Raw genomic sequence first — 17,511 nt, 5'->3', positions numbered from 1 at the left:
GTTTCCCTGCATCATGTTTCCCTGTCATGAATAGTTTTGTGTTCAAACCAGTATGTCCAAACCTTATTCTAGAAATGACCACCTCCTCGCGCCTACTCCAAACTGTGCTCCTCATTTCTCCTGCTCTCCTTTGAATTTTATTACAAGCATCGTCCCCTCCTTTCTTTATCCATTGTATTTCTCCCTCTTCTGAAACCGCTTTGATGTTTAGATATGTATCCTTTATTTTCTATATAACACATTAATTTGTCATTTATTATTCGCTCCGTAATTTTAAAGATAAATGGTAAATGGCCTGTGTTTATATAGCGCTTTACTAGTCCCTAAGGACCCCAAAGCGCTTTACATATCCACTCATCCACCCATTCACACACTGGTGATGGCAGCTACATTGTAGCCACAGCCACCCTGTGGAGCACTGACAGAGGCGAGGCTGCCGGACACTGGCGCCACCGGGCCCTCTGACCACCACCAGTAGGCAACGGGTGAAGTGTCTTGCCCAAGGACACAACGACCGAGACTGTCCAAGCCGGGGCTCGAACCGGCAACCTTCCGATTACAAGGCGAACTCCCAACTCAGATGTTAAAGCTATGAGACTGTAATTTCCTGGATTTGTATCATCCTTTCCTGGTTCATGTATGGGCACAACCACAACCTCTTTTTTAAAGTGATTTAATAAATCATCCGTATCTTCTATCTGTTTCAGTAAAGCCCTATTCTCTATGATGGCATTACTCTTCCTCTTCACCCTTCTTCACTAATATTGCCTGAACTGTGGATTTTAACAAACGTTTTTGCCAACACATTTGCCTTCTCCTCATTTTTTACTGCTCTTGCCTCTCCATTCCTCAAGATTGGACATCCATACTCCTCGTTTATTCCATCCATCTGACCGTACCAGCTTTATTTATATGGTTTTATGTTAACGTTTATATAGCGCTTTAAAAAGTACTGTATATATACAGGTAGATTTAAACAAATAAACAAATAAACAAAATAAAATAATTTCATTAAAAATGTTTTTAAAGAAAGTTGAGTCAACCCCTTAAAATAGTGCCAAAGGCTTCAGCAAATCAGTATGTTTTCAGATAAGTTTTAAACTCAGTTATGCTGTCTCATAACACTCCTTTGATAAGATGGGCTTTATTTTGGCTAATTGCCTCAAATATAAAAGCTTGATCTTAAGACCTTATCGCCCGATTTGCCACCTCTGAGACTGCATTACAAGTAGAAGAATTTAATCAGCAACCTCAACATTTATATCAATCTTTTGTATTTCCTGGTCACTGACTAATCTAAATGTTTACCAATCAGCAGTACTGCAACACCACTTCTAAACACCCCCTTTGTCATGTTTCTCTACATTCAGCTCTATCTCAGTCATAGGATAGCGGTCTTTACCTACGGTCAGTACCTGCCATGAACAAATACCTGCCAATGAGTCTGACACTATTGTGAGGTCAGTTGCTGATTCTGAACTTGTTCTAACATTCACTCTTGGACAGAGGTGGGTAATGTCGAGATGAAATATTATTTTATATTCATAATCAATATTACTGTTGTATCATTTATGATTTATCATTGTAATCTTTCATTGACACATTTATTGAAACTGGTGAGGTTATATTAAAGTCTGTATTTCACGGGTTGGCATAAGCACATAATCTTTCATTGCAGGTGCAACTGTAATCATGTTATACACATATTGCATAATTAAAGGGTTGAAGCTCGGTCAAGTTAATTAATGGTTTGAAGCTACGGGCAGCGCGATGTCTGGCCGATCAATGGAGCAAAGTTCAGCTATTGAAAGGTTGCCTACATGTTTATCGTATAATTTACTGCATATTGCCTGTGTGCATTCAGCAGCCTCCTGCATTGAAGTTTGCCTGGTAACAGAGGACGTAGAGGGGGGTCAGGCGCTAAGGTCACAACACAGACACATAGTCTGCCTGAGGGAACTGATTGCAAAGGCTGTGTACCTGTATACGTGACAGTTTAGTTCTGATTAGTCCAGTGTAAGAGTGTAATGACAGGATGCATCTGTTAGGTGGAGGAACATCGGAAGGAACTGTTCTTTTTGGAATATCTCCTGAGATAGAATTACTGGAACATGCATGTTGTTTTTCATCTGTAGTGACGCATGTCACCATGGTCATCATGTCTATAAGTATCACACCCCAACTATTGTTCGGGGAAGATCGATGCTGTTTGAGTGATCGTGCTCGACTTCCCCCCATATACGTTTCAATAAAATCCTTGTTTTGGCGCACCGTACTGGGACTCTGCAGTCGTTGTCTTTCCTCAAAACACGAATCAGGTAACAGTAGTAACGAGTTACATTTACTCCATTACATTTACTTGAGTAAGTTTTTGAAAAAAATGCACTTTTAAAGTATCTTTTTTGCACGATACTTTTTACTTTTACTTGAGTACATTTGTGAAGAAGAAACGGTACTTTTACTCTGCTACATTTGCAAAATTCGACTCGTTACTTTTTTAAAAAATAATTAGTTTAACACATTAGATAACATGACGTCAGTGGAGTTTCTGGTAACTTTTTTTACCAATGAGATGTGGCCATGCAGTCACATGACCAGTTTGAAGCTGTGGTGGGCAGAGCGGCCCAAGCGTTTCAAAGTAGCGACACATGGAAAGAAGAAACATGAAAACATTGCAGAGTCTACGCTAGAGCTGAAGAGGATGAACAGCATTTTCCTCACATGCAAAGAATGTTTCGTTTAAAAGCAGCACAAAGGAACAGCTATGTCTGCAGTGTCGGTGTCTTCGGTGAGAGCCAAAACAAACCAACTTTTCAGCGTGAAAAAACTCAACTCGTGTAACCTGAGGAAATGGTACGTTTTCTCTAAATATCTTTTTAGCTGTGGCTAGCTGGATGTCAGCAGCTGTGTCGTGCTGGAGCTGCGAGTCATATTTTCGGCACCACGTTGTAGTGAGATAAGTTTGTAGGTGTTTTGTGCAGCTTCGGCTGTCCTTTTAAAAGGGAGATTTTCCTGCCGTTTTCATCAGATTCCACTACACTGCATTTTCGCAGGAAATGCAACCTTTTCTAGCTTTTATTTAACATTTAATTAACAATATATATTTTTGAATTTAAGCTAGAACAAGACTTGGCATTATTTAAAGGATATGCTTATGTCTGTGACGTTACCCCAATTAAATTGGACTCACGTCTTGAAAGTTGGTCTGCTAAAGGATTACCTACATTTGATAGTCTGATTAAAGATGGGAATTTAATTAGTGTTGATACATTGAAACAAAAATACAATCTGGAAAGACAGGATTCATGCCGATACTTGCAAATAAGGAACTAAAGACGACGATGAGAGTGGCGTCGGACACTAATGTAGATTTGATAGCAACGCTCAAAAAGGCATGTAGTGGCGAAGTCAACAAAAAACACATTTCCTCTTTGTATACATTTTTTACAAATAAGATATTATGGGAGAAGGAGGGAGGAGTGTGCATAACACAGGATGAATGGACTCAAATATGGAAACAACAATGGAAATGCACTACCTCACAAAGATGGAGGGAATTTGGATGGAAAATTTTGATTAGGTTCTTTATCACCTCTTACCAAAAGACTCATTATCAGAATCAGAATCAGAATACTTTATTGATCCCTGGGGGAAATTATTTTTTGTTACAGTGCTCCATTTTAAACCAACATTAAGACAAGACAGACAATACGCTAACTAAGAATAGTACAATATATACATATATATACATACATACATAAGTCACTTATAAATAAATATTTGGAAAAGAAACATGTGTAGTTGTAGCAGCAAACAGTGTGTTAAGTGGATGCGTTGTACAGGGAGATGGCCACAGGCAGGAATGATTTCCTGTGTCGTTCAGTGGTGCTTTTCGGTAATCTCAGTCTCTCACTGAACGAGCTCCTGTGACTGACCAACATGTCATGGAGTGGGTGGGAGGTGTTATCCAACATTGTCTTTATCTTGGACAGCATCCGCCTCTCCGACACCACCTTGAGGGAGTCCAGCTCCATCCCCACAACATTGCTGGCCTTACGGATCAGTTTATTAAGTCTGTTGGCATCTGCGACCCTCAGCCTGCTCCCCCAGCATGCAACAGCATAGAGGATCGCACTGGCCACCACAGACTCATAGAAAATCCTCAGCATTTTCTGGCAGATGTTGAAGGACCTCAGTCGCCTCAAAAAATAGAGACGACTCTGGCCCTTCCTGTAAAGTGCTGTGGTGTTTTTAGCCCAGTCCAGTTTATTGTCAATGTGTACTCCAAGGTATTTATAGTCCTCCACAATGTCAACACTGACCCCCTGGATTGAAACAGGGGTCAAGTGTTTCCTGGTCTTCCTGAAGTCCACGATCAGTTCCTTGGTCTTTGCCACGTTGAGCTGCAGATGATTCTGCTCACACCACGTGACAAAGGAGTCGACCACAGCCCGGTACTCTGTCTCATCATCCCTGCTGATGCATCCAACCACCGCAGAGTCATCAGAAAACTTCTGAAGATGGCAGGTCTCTGTGCAGTGGCTGAAGTCTGTGGTGTAGAGGGTGAAGAGGAAGGGGGAGAGGACAGTCCCCTGTGGTGCCCCTGTGTTGCTAATCACCTTGTCAGACACACACTGTGGGAGACGTACATATTGTGGTCTTCCTGTCAGGTAATCAACAATCCAGGACACCAGAGAAGCATCCACCTGCATCGCTGCTAACTTATCACCCAGGAGGGTCGGCCTGATGGTGTTGAAAGCACTGGAAAAGTCAAAAAACATGACCCTCACAGTGCTCGCCGGCTGGTCCAGATGGGTGTAGACACGATTGAGCAGGTAGATGATGGCGTCCTCTGTTCCGAGACGAGGCTGATAAGCGAACTGAAGGGGATCCAGATGTGGTCTTACTATGGGTCGCAGCTGGTCCAGGATGAGCCTTTCCAGGGTCTTCATGATGTGGGAGGTCAGTGCCACGGGCCTGTAATCCTGGGGGCCACTGGGACGAGGCGTCTTTGGTACAGGGACGAGGCATGATGTCTTCCACATCACCGGGACCCTCTGCAGACTCAGACTCAGCATAAACAGTTTATGAAAGACTCCACACAGCTGGGGGGCACAGGCCTTGAGGACAAGGGGACTCACTCCGTCTGGTCCAGCAGACTTGCCTGAGTGAAGTCTCCTCATTTGCATCTCAACCTGGTATTGAGTGAAGGTGATGGGTGGGGGAGGGGTGTCAGGAATCTCACAGGAGGCAACATGTGAAGAGAGAGGCTGGCACAGTGGTGTGGCTCTGGATTCCAGGCTGACTGCAGGTGAGGTTGTGGGGGTGGGAGCAGACACTGTGGTGTCGAATCTATTGAAAAACAGATTCAACTCGTCGGCTCTATTCTCACCTCCCTCAGCTCCCCTGCTGTTGGTTGGCCTGAATCCAGTGATGGTCTTCATGCCCCTCCACACCTCTCTCATGCTGTTCTGCTGGAGTTTCCACTCCAGCTTCCTCCTGTAATTGTCCTTAGCCTCTCTGATCTTGTCCTTTAGTAACACCTGGACCTTCCTCACCTCCTCTTTGTTGCCCCCTCTGAAAGCCCTCTTCTTGTTGTTGAGGAGGGCTTTGATGTCCTTAGTCACTCACGGCTTGTTATTTGGGTAACAATGAACAGTCTGAGCTGGAACAATGGAGTCGGTGCAGAAAGTTATGTAGTCTGTGATACACTCAGTAAGCCCATTGATGTCCTCGGCGTGAGGCTCACAGAGTGTTTCCCAGTCGGTCACCTCGAAACAGCCCTGTAGTTCCGCTATTGCCTCCTCTGACCACCTCCTAACAGTCCTGGTGGTCACAGGTTCCCTCCTCACAATTGGCACATAGCGGGGGGTGAGGTGAATCAGGTTATGATCTGACCTACCAAGTGGGGGGAGGGAGGAGGAGCTGTATGCATCCTTGACGTTAGCATACAGTAAGTTCAAATTCAAATTCAAATTCAAATTCAAATTTTATTTGTCACGTACACAGTCATACACAGTACGATATGTAGTGAAATGCTTGTACAACTGCTCGTGACCTAAAGAAAACAAAAAAGGAAAGGCTATGAATAAGATAGGAAATAAATATGAAAAATTAAAAAGGGTAAATTTAACTAGGAAGGAATAGAATATAAATTAAGGTTAAAAATGAAATAACTGTACAACACAAATTAGAATGAAGGGTAAATTTAACTGGGAAGAATAAGATAAAGATAAATATATAAATTAAAGTTGAAAATAAAATAACTGTACAACAAAATACACAATACACAATATAGAACTATATAAGAATGTATGAAGAAATCTAAATATAAATAAATATATACACAATAACAGCAGCTGTACAAGTATTAACCGGAAATGAAGAATATAGTGACCAGTGTTGTGCAAAACCAAAGTCCAGAAAGTCCAGTGTGTGTGTAAGAACTGTATGTGTGGGTCAGTACTGTGTGGTGGTGTGATTGAGAGACCGTATCGCCTGTGGGAAGAAGCTCCTCCTCAGTCTCTCTGTGTTGGTCTTCAGGGAGCGGAATCGCTTTCCTGACCTCAACAGAGAGAACAGTCTGTTGTTGGGATGGCTGAGGTCCTTCACCATCTTCCTGGCCTTGGTCCAGCACCGCGTCTAAAGTCTAAAGTTTTCTCTCCCCTGGTGGGACAGTCCACATATTGTTTGAATGTTGGTAGTGTATTGTCCAGTGATACATGGTTGAAGTCACCCGAGATCACAATAAAGGCACTCGGGTGCTGAGTCTGTAGCCGAGCTATGGCAGAGTGGATAGTGTCACATGCAGCTGTGGGGTTAGCAGAGGGGGGAACATAAACAGCCACCAAGATGACGTGAGAGAATTCCCTGGGTAAATAATACGGCCTGAGTCCAACAGCACACAGTTCAGTGTCCGGGCAACAAATCCTTTCTTTGATTGTTATGTTGGCAGGGTTACACCACCGGTTGTTAACTAAAACAGCAAGCCCACCTCCTTTACGCTTACCGCTAGCGATGCTGTCCCTGTCCGCCCGAACAGTGTGGAAGCCTTCCACGGAAGCATTCTCATCGGGAATGACCTGGTGCAGCCATGATTCGGTGAAACACATCAGGCTACACTCTCGGTATTCCCTCTGACTCCGTACCAGTGCTGAGAGCTCGTCGATTTTACTTGCCAACGATCGCACATTTCCCATCACGATAGACGGCAGACACGGTTTAAACCTCCTCCTCGCTTCGAGCCTCCGCTGTCTCACCGTCACCTTTTTTCTTCTCTTCTGTCCTTGACCTCTGCATCCCCGATGTGTTTTCCTCCAAATTTCAGCTGGTACTTCTGCGGGCACTTCTGCGGGCCTGGCCAGCGAGCCGGCCGGCATCAGGGCGATCAGCTGATCTCTGGAGTAAACAGTCCGTGCGTGTAGGAGATGTGCCGCGGTCCCGTTCCATGATAAAAGTAACAGTTCCACGGCCACCAGAAGAACAAAAACTCTCTCAATCCACATGATTGAGTAAGAGATAGAAAATGGAGGAAAATACAAGTCAGAAAAAAAAAAGAATACGTAAGAAAAAAGAGCTAAACTAAGAGAAAAGCAGGAGCGACTGTAACAGGCTGCACGCTGGTTGGCGCATGCGCACTTATGATGGGAATCCCCCGTATGCTGGAGAAAATATGGACACAGACGAGTACACCTCTGACATTTGCAGGCAGAATTTTAAACCTTGGGTGAAATGGGGTCAATGCAGTTCTTAAGCATGCATACAAATGTTCATTAGTCAGCTGTGAGCGAGTTTTCCCATTCATCTTTAAATGCCATATTTTCACTTCAGGAAGCACACAGCCCCACCCCACTGATGACTTGCTGTTGGCCAACACCCTCAACGACTTTTACTGTCGGTTTGATGATCCATCAAGCAGCTTTCACACCTCAATAGAGACACTTTGGTCCATCATCCCCCCACCTTCCCCGCTCCCCCCACAACAGAGCCATCGATGCTATCAAAGACTTCACCCACAGGAGCCCCCTCCTCACTTCACAACCTTGAGGATTTCAAACCACCTTCTCCCACTACAGCCCTTCATATTCATGAAGCAGATGTGAGGACGCATGCCCCTCTAGACCTACTAAAGAACCGATTCAAGTCAATTCAATTTTTATCTATATAGCGCCAAATCACAACAAAAGTAAAGCTTTCCCTTTTACTAAGTCATATAGTTAGAGCTGGTTCAGGTGACTCTGAACCCTCCCTTATTTATGCTGCAATAGGTGTAGGCTGCCAGGGTTTCCCATGATGTATTGAGTATTTCTTCCTCAGTCATCTTTCTCACTCACTATGTGTTAATAGACCTCTCTGCATTGAATCATACTTGTTATTAATCTCTTGTTCTTTTCCACAGCATGTCTGTTATCCTGTCTTCCTTCTCTCATTCTACCCGGTTGTGGCACATGGCCTCCCCTTCCTGAGCCTGGTTCTGCAAGAGTTCTGCTTTCTTGTCAAAAGGGAGATTTACCCCAAATAAATTGGACTCAAGTCTTAAAAGCTGGTCTGCTGAAGGATTACCTACATTTGATAGGCGGATTAAAGATGGGAATTTAATTAGTGTTGATACATTGAAAAAAAAAATACGATCTGGAAAAGATCGCAGGATTTCTATTGATACTTACAAATAAGACACTATATAAAGATGACAATTACAGTGGTGTCGGACACTAATGTAGATTTGATAGTGTTAAGAGTCAATTATACATAATGTGATCAGTTTTATGAAATGTGCCCTTGTAAGGATAGTTAAGCAAACCTCATGTCTACGTGACTTTTCATATAACAACTTTTAATAATAATAATAATAATAATAATAATGGATTGGATTTATATAGCGCTTTTCAAGGCACCCAAAGCGCTTTACAATGCCACTATTCATTCACTCTCACATTCACACACTGGTGGAGGCAGCTACAGTGGTGATAAACTTATTTAGCAACTAACAGCTTCCTCTGTTCTGAGAACATACAGATGCAGAAAAGGGGAACCTCAGCTCTGAGTTCTTGGAATAACTTTGTTATCTTTGTACACACGTGTAACCAGCTTGTATAAATAAAGAACGCAGACAGTGACAGAGCACGAATCCGTGAGCGTCTCTCTGCGAGTACGAGCGCTCTGGCTGCCCTCGGGAGTGAAGACAACTGCAGTGTTTGTGTTTTCTAACTCAGGTGTCTCAGCTGAAGAACTGTTGGGAGATTCTTAGAAATTCCCTGACAGATAGCAATGCTCAAAAAGGCATATAGTTCAATTCAATTCAATTTTATTTATATAGCGCCAAATCACAACAAAAGTCGCCTCAAGGTGCTTCAACAATCATATGACCCCGGGGCCTGGCGCCTGTTGCTCGGTCAGGCTTCCTCCGGGGTGCGGGGGGGCCCTCGGGCCTCCGGCCTCTGGGCCTGCGGCTCGGTTCACTCTGGCACAGCTGGCTGCCGGCAGAGCCGGCGGGCACGCCGGTGCAGCCCCCTCTAGCTTCTGCTCGATGGCTACTGGGTGACCCCTCGTCTGGGGATCCTCAGCCCTTCCCATGAGGGTGGCACGGATGCCCTCCAGTGGTCCTCCTTGGGCTCTCGCACTCTGGGGCCTCTGGATGTCTGGGGCCTGGATCTCCTCCATGCCTACTTCATGCCCTGGGGGACAGGGCTATGGCTCTCTACATCCTCTTGCAGACCATTACATGGGGAAACCATTTGAATATAAGCGCGCTGATCCACACAGGTGTGCACATGGATGTTCACTGTTCATAGACTTAAATCACACCTTTCTTGGCTGCTACGTCAAAGCACATTGTGCGCTGTCTGTCCTGCGTGCTGCACAACAACATTCAATATTTAGTGTTTACTGCTGTTTACACTTAGCTAGATTAATGCGATGCTAGAATAATGTGTTGTGTTTAGTATGTTGCTTTGGTTTTTTTTGCTTGTTTTCTATTCTTTTTCTCTCAGCAGGTGATCCAGGAGATTTTTTTCCCCTTTCTCACTGTCCCTCTCCCCTTCTATTTTTCTTTTCCTTCCTCTTTCTTTCTCCCTTTCCTATCCCTCACTCATGTCTGTCCCGTCTGTAACAACTGAAAATAAAATAAAATAAATAATAAAAACAAAAGTCGATCAAATGGACCAATACGGCAATGCCATGATGACCCATTTGGCAAAATAAATCCATTGGGTATCCTTGTAGGTCTTCAGACAACAATTCTGACGACTAAAGAACCAAATGGGACAGGAAAAAAAAAAAAAGAAATTCCCTGACAGATAGCAATGCTCAAAAAGGCATATAGTTCAGTTCAATTCAATTTTATTTATATAGCGCCAAATCACAACAAAGGTCGCCTCAAGGTGCTTCAACAATCATATGACCCCCTATGAGCAGCACTTTGGCAACAGCGGGAAGGAAAAACTCCCTTTTAACAGGAAGAAACTTCCGGCAGAACCAGGCTCAGGGAGGGGCGGGGCCATCTGCTGTGACCGGTTGGGGTGAGAGAAGGAAGACAGGATAAAGACATGCTGTGGAAGAGAGACAGAGGTTAATAACAGATATGATTCAATGCAAAGAGGTCTGTTAATACATAGTGAGTGAGAAAGATGACTGAGGAAGAAATACTCAATGCATCATGGGAAACCCCCGGCAGCCTACGTCTATTGCAGCATAACTAAGGGAGGATTCAGGGTCACCTGGTCCAGCCCTAACTATATGCTTTAGCAAAAAGGAAAGTTTTAAGCCTAATCTTAAAAGTAGAGATAGTGTCTGTCTCCCGAATCCAAACTGGAAGCTGGTTCCACAGAAGAGGGGCCTGAAAACTGAAGGCTCTGCCTCCCATTCTACTTTTAAATACTCTAGGAACAACAAGTAGGCCTGCAGAACGAGAGCGAAGTGCTCTAATAGGGTGATATGGTACTACAAGGTCATTAAGATAAGATGGGGCCTGATTATTTGAGACCTTGTATGTGAGGAGCAGGATTTTGAATTCAATTCTGGATTTAACAGGAAGCTAATGAAGGGAAGACAATACAGAAGAAATCTGCTCTCTCTTTCTAGTCCCTGTCAGGACTCTTGCTGCAGCGTTTTGGATTAGCTGAAGGCTTTTCAGCGAGTTTTTTGGACTTCCTGATAATAATGAATTACAGTCGTCCAGCCTGGAAGTAATAAATGCATGAACTAGTTTTTCAGCGTCACTCTGAGACAGGATATTTCTAACTTTAGAGATGTTGCGCAAATGGAAGAAAGCAGTCTTACATATTTGTTTAATAAGTGCGTTGAAGGACATGTACTGGTCAAAAATGACTCCAAGGTTCCTCACAGCGTTACTGGAGGCCAAGGTAATGCCATCCAGAGTAAGAATCTGGTTAGATACCATATTTCTAAGATTTTCAGGGCCGAGTACAATAAGCTCAGTTTTATCTGAATTAAGAAGCAGAAAGTTAGCGGCCATCCAGGTCTTTATGTCTTTAAGACATTCCTGCAGTTTAACTAATTGGTGTGTGTTATCTGGCTTCATGGACAGATAGAGCTGGGTGTCATCTGCATAGCAGTGAAAATGTATGCTATGTCTTCTAATGATGCTGCCTAAGGGAAGCATGTATAATGTAAACAGAATTGGTCCTAGCACTGAACCCTGTGGAACTCCATAATTGACCTCAGTGTGTGAAGAGGACTCTCCATTTACATGCACAAACTGGAGTCTATTAGATAGATATGATACAAACCACTGCAGTGCAGTACCTGTAATACCTACAGCATGTTCTAATCGCTCTAATAGGATATTATGGTCAATAGTATCGAATGCTGCACTGAGGTCTAGCAGGACAAGCACAGAGATGAGTCCACTGTCAGAGGCCATAAGAAGATCATTTGTAGCCTTCACTAAAGCTGTTGAAACCTGACTGAAACTCTTAAAATAAGCCATTCCTCTGCAGATGATCTGTTAGCTGTTTGACAACTACTCTTTCAAAGATTTTTGATATGAAAGGAAGGTTGGAGATTGGCCTATAATTAGCTAAGACTGCTGGATCTACAGATGGCTTTTTGAGTAAAGGTTTAACTACAGCCACCTTGAAGGCCTGTGGTACATAGAGGATTATTAGAGATAGTTTGATCATGTTGAGGCTGTCATTTTTAGCATCTACATCAGGGGTCAGCAACCCTAGGCACGCGTGCCACAGTTTGCACGTGAAGGATTAAGTGTTGGCACAACCAATGCTGGACTGGCCATCGGGCATTTCCTCGGTGGCCCGGTAACTTTTTTTCCCCTCTGTACACAAATATTAAAATAAACAATAAAAACAATAGACATTATATACAATGTAAAAGATCAAATGTAAATAATGTAAAAAAAATTAAATAAAATATGTAGATCAACAAAAGGCTTGTTTGAACAGAAAAGATTTTAACTGTTTTTTAAAAGAATCCACAGAGTCAAGCAAACGTAATTGATGTGGTAAACTGTTCTACAGGCTTGGTGCAACTGACTGAAAGGCTGTCCCCTTTTGTCTTCAGTCGTGTACGGGGAACAACTAACAGACTCTGAGTCTGTGAGCGGAGATGACAAGCAGCAGTGTATTTTATAAGAAGCTTGGATAAATAATCTGGGGCCTGGCCATTTAGTGCTCTGTATGTTAAAACAAGAATTTTAAAGCAAATTCTAAACTGTATTGGGAGCCAATGTAAAGAATATAAGATGGGAGTGATGTGAACACGCTTGGTAGAGCGAGTTAGTTGTCTGGCTGCTTCGTTTTGTATTGCCTGGAGGCGACAGAGAGATGATTTATCCAAGCTAGTAAACAGGGAATTACAGTAATCTAAGTGTGATGACACAAATGCATGAATGAGTTTTTCCAGTTCAGCTGAGGAAACCACATGTCGCAGTTTAGATATGTTTCTTAAATGATAGAAACAGGAACGAGAAAAATATTTTACATGAGAGTCAAGGCCCAAAGAAGAGTCGAATATTACTCCAAGACTGTGAATATTTTACTTGACAGACTGTGCAGTGAGAATTCAGTCAAAGCATTTAACTGAGATGTGAAAAAACTAAGCTGAACTCTACATCTTGTTGTGGTCTCCTGTGGCTTTAGGTGCTGACATGCCTTCCATCTGTTCTCCTGCATTTTCATTTACAACCGTAAAATATCTCCACATGGTGCTCCTCTCTCTCTCTCTCTCTCTCTCTGCAGCCCAAATGCGTCTTCCGAGCGCATCTGAGTCACGTGACCGCACAGTAACAAATCCCAGCAGGGCAAAAAGAAGGGGGCGGAGCAAAGTGAGTCTGCCGCATAAGAAGCGGTGTTTTCACAGACAGAGCTGCTTTTTCATCCAAAGGGAGTAAAGTTCTAAATTTAGAGGAGAGGGACGAACTAAAGCATCGATCATAAACCACTACCACCGTTTGGATCGATATCTGCATCGATCTGCCCACCCTTGTCTCCTGGATCGTAGCCGAGATCAGCGTGAACCACGTGGGTCTCTGCTCCCTGATCTGTTTCCTGTGTTTGGAAAGAGTTGCAGCTTCATCGCGGAGTTTCTCTCGGTTTGTGGGCTCATCTAAAGGTAAGCACCGAGCTAACTTTACTGTGAGTTCAGTTCATGTTGAGTTTAGCTCCTGAATGAGGTCTTCTGCTGCTCTCCTCGGTGTCTGTTCACAGTTTATTGTGAACACGTTGAGAGAAGAGTGAGAGAGTGTTTGGAGAAAAACACCAACTAATCATTAGCTCAGCATGCTGGGAGAAGTTGGAGCAGAAAAGTCTTTTCATTGTCCCTGCAGCTGTTTTTCTGCCTGCACCAAACCTCTACAGCCTCATTTCTATTTGAAGCGATAACAGGAAATGGCGGCGCGGCAGTAGCACGCAGCGGCCACTCCGGAGCCAAAACTGGTGCTGCATTGTTTATTGTTTACGTTTTTGTGTGTAGCGTGCTTATTTTGCACTATGTATGGATAACGTCGCAACTGGTGTCGGTGTTCGTGCATACAACAGCCAGACACTTTTCAACCTAAATAACCTAGTTGACGACATCCAGGAGGGGCTGCGGGAAACGCTGCGTGAACTCTGCTTGCTCCGCGAACCAGGCCTCGAAGCCTCTGCGTTGCCTGATGCCGGCGGACGGAGGTGGAGACATCGGAAGCGTTGCGCGAGGAAGCGGAAGCGCGGCAAGCGGGCGGGAGTCTGTGCTAGGCTAAAAACAAACCCTAGCCGGCCGGCTCTACCGTCCATCATCTTATCCAACGTCTGCTCCCTGGATAACAAACTGGATTACATCCGACTCCAGCAGGCCACACAGCGTGAGATTAGAGACTGCTGTGTCTTTGTTTTCACGGAAACATGGCTCAGCGAAAGAGTACCGGACGCCGCTATTCAGCTAAACGGGCTGGCCTCGTTTCGCGCCGACAGAAATGCAGCTCTGTGCGGTAAGACTCGCGGTGGCGGCTTGTGTGTTTACATCAACGAGAAATGGTGCAAGAACTCTGTGCTAGTCTCTAGTTATTGCTCATCGCTGGTGGAGTTTGTGACTGTTAGATGCAGACCTTTTTACTTACCACGGGAATTCACCACTGTTTTCATTATCGGAGTGTACATTCCACCTAGCGCTAATGCTAAGGAAGCGCTATGGGAATTGTATACAAAGATCAGTGAACTGCAAAATACACACCCGGATGGACTGTTTATTGTTGCTGGGGACTTCAACCATGCAAATCTCAAGTCAGTGCTTCCTAGATTCCATCAGTATGTGGACTTTGCAACAGGGGAGAAAACACGCTGGATCTTGTTTACACAAACATCCCCGGCGCATATCGGGCAGAGCCCCGCCCCCACCTCGGCTACTCAGACCACATCTCTGTTATGCTAATTCCAGCATACAGACCACTCGTCAGGCGATCAAAACCGGTTCTGAAGCAGGTGAAAACCTGGCCAGCAGGAGCCATCTCTGCTCTTCAGGACTGTTTTGAGAGCACTGACTGGAACATGTTTAGAGAGGCTGCAACTTACGGCGACTTCACTGACTTGGAGGAGTACACATCATCAGTGTCCAGCTATATCAACAAGTGCACCGATGACGTCACTGTCTCCAAGATCATCATCTCACGACCCAACCAGAAACCGTGGATTACTGCGGAAGTGCGTGCACTTCTAAGGACCCGAGACTCTGCCTTCAAAGAGGGAGATAAGGTGGCGCTTAGAAGAGCGAGGGCTGAACTTTCTCGGGCCATCAGAGAGGCGAAGCGCGCACACGCCCAGAGAATCCACAACCACTTTAAGGACAGCGGCGACACACGACGCATGTGGCAGGGCTTACAAGCCATCGCTAACTACAGGACGACACCACCTGCCTGTGACAGTGACGGCTCCCTCCCAGATGTGCTTAACAACTTCTATGCTCGGTTCGACAGGCAGAACGACGTGGCGGCGAGGAAGACCACCCCTCCTCCGAACGACCAGGTCCTGTGTCTCACTACAGCTGAGGTGAGGAAAACTCTACGCAGAGTCAATCCACGTAAAGCTGCTGGACCAGACAACATCCCAGGCAGAGTGCTCAGAGAATGTGCTGATCAGCTGGCAAATGTTCTCACCGACATCTTCAACATCTCTCTGAGCAGTGCCGTTGTCCCCACGTGCTTCAAGGCCACCACCATCGTCCCCGTGCCCAAGAAGTCTTCTGTGTCCTGTCTCAATGACTACCGCCCTATCGCACTTACACCCACCATCATGAAGTGCTTCGAACGGCTCGTCATGAGACACATCAAGACCCTGCTGCCCCCCTCACTGGACCCAATGCAATTTGCATACCGCCATAACCGCTCAACGGACGACGCCATCTCCACTGCACTCCATCTTGCCCTGACACACTTGGACAAGAAGGACTCACACGTCCGAATGCTGTACATAGATTTCAGCTCAGCATTTAACACGATCATCCCCCAACAACTGATCGGAAAGCTGAGCCTGTTAGGCCTGAACACCTCCCTCTGCAACTGGATCCTGGACTTTCTGACCGGAAGGCCTCAGTCAGTACGGATCGGGAACTGCACCTCCAGCACCACCACACTGAGCACTGGGGCCCCACAAGGCTGTGTGCTCAGTCCTCTGCTGTTCACACTGCTGACTCATGACTGTGTAGCAACACACAGTTCAAATCACATCATTAAATTCGCTGATGACACGACCGTGGTGGGTCTCATTAGCAAGAACGACGAGTCAGCGTACAGAGAGGAAGTGCAGAGACTAACGGACTGGTGTAAGGACAACAACCTGTCTCTGAATGTTGACAAGACAAAAGAGATGGTTGTTGACTTTAGGAGGACACGAGGCGACCACTCACCGCTGAGCATCAACGGCTCCTCTGTGGAGATCGTTGACAGCACCAAATTCCTGGGTGTACACCTGGAGAAGGACCTCGGCTGGTCCCTCAACACCAGCTCCCTGCACAAGAAAGCCCAACAGCGTCTCTTCTTTCTGAGAAGACTGAGAAAGGCCCGGCTTCCACCACCGATCCTGACCACCTTCTATAGAGGAACTATTGAGAGCATCCTGAGCGGCTGCATCACTGTCTGGTTTGGGAGCTGTGCCATATCAGACCGCAAGACCCTACAGCGGATAGTGGGAACAGCAGAGAAGATCATCGGGGTCTCTCTACCCTCTATTGAGGACATCTACACCACACGCTGCATTCGCAAAGCCACCAGCATTGTGGCTGATCGGACACACACTCTTTACACTCCTGCCATCTGGAGAAAGGTACCGAAGCATTCGGGCACGCACATCCAGACTGTGCAACAGCTTTTTTCCACAAGCCATCCGTCTCCTCAGCAAAAAGGGACTGACTGATAAACACGCACACACACACATACACTAACATTATCACTCAGCTTAACTCAAATACCTCAAAACATTGAGACTGGACTGACTAACCAACACAAAGCGCAAACACACTGACCTACACCACCAAACCATCGCACACACCAACCTGTAAATGCTCTTTTGCACAATATTATTACTAGATATATTATATATTATTATTTTTTTTGCACTAACTTGTCTTGTAGCACCTTGGTTCCTGGAGGAACGTTGTTTCGCCTCACTGTGTATTTTTAAACTGTATATGGTTGAAGTGACAATAAAGTTGAACTTGGAACTTGGAGAGCGATCTGCTGCAGTATCAGGATCACAATAAACTTTATTGTCCAGCTGCTCTGGATGAACACATGACAGGAAGTGGTTTTCTTTTTTTTAATTAGCAAAAGAAAAACACCAACTAATCATTGGCTCAGCACGCTGGGAGAAGTTGAGCATTTGCTGGCAGAAAGTTGGAGTAGAAAAGTCTTTTCACTGATAGAAGCTCATTGATCAATGGTCATGAGTACCTTTCATGAAGAGTTTGGGGAATGGCTGCAATCACATGGTCATGAGAATTTGCATATTAATGGTCAAGGAACTGACCTCCCAGCCCATTGTTCCTTCAGTGGTGCTAGTTGCAGTC

At 44.9% G+C, this 17,511-nt stretch overlaps 1 protein-coding gene across 5 annotated transcripts in view; it reads left to right on the top strand.

The window, feature by feature from the left end:
- Nucleotides 1-17,511, top strand: part of LOC309713967 (uncharacterized protein) — a 279,275-nt gene that overhangs the window by 259,276 nt on the left and 2,488 nt on the right. For 4 of the 5 annotated variants that reach the window (XR_014278758.1, XR_014278759.1, XR_014278760.1 and 1 more), the window contains exon 2: nucleotides 13,215-13,587. The exons of the other annotated variant lie outside the window; for it this stretch is intronic. The gene's annotated coding sequence lies outside the window, so the exon portion shown is untranslated. The remainder of the gene's footprint in view (nucleotides 1-13,214; nucleotides 13,588-17,511) is intronic. 5 annotated transcript variants of the gene reach the window in all.

Source organism: Aulonocara stuartgranti (assembly GCF_965226115.1).
Source record: "Aulonocara stuartgranti genome assembly, chromosome: 9".
Classification (NCBI taxonomy): Eukaryota; Metazoa; Chordata; class Actinopteri; order Cichliformes; family Cichlidae; genus Aulonocara; species Aulonocara stuartgranti.
Note: the sequence above shows the minus strand (reverse complement) of the source record. Positions and strands in the feature narration are given on the sequence as shown.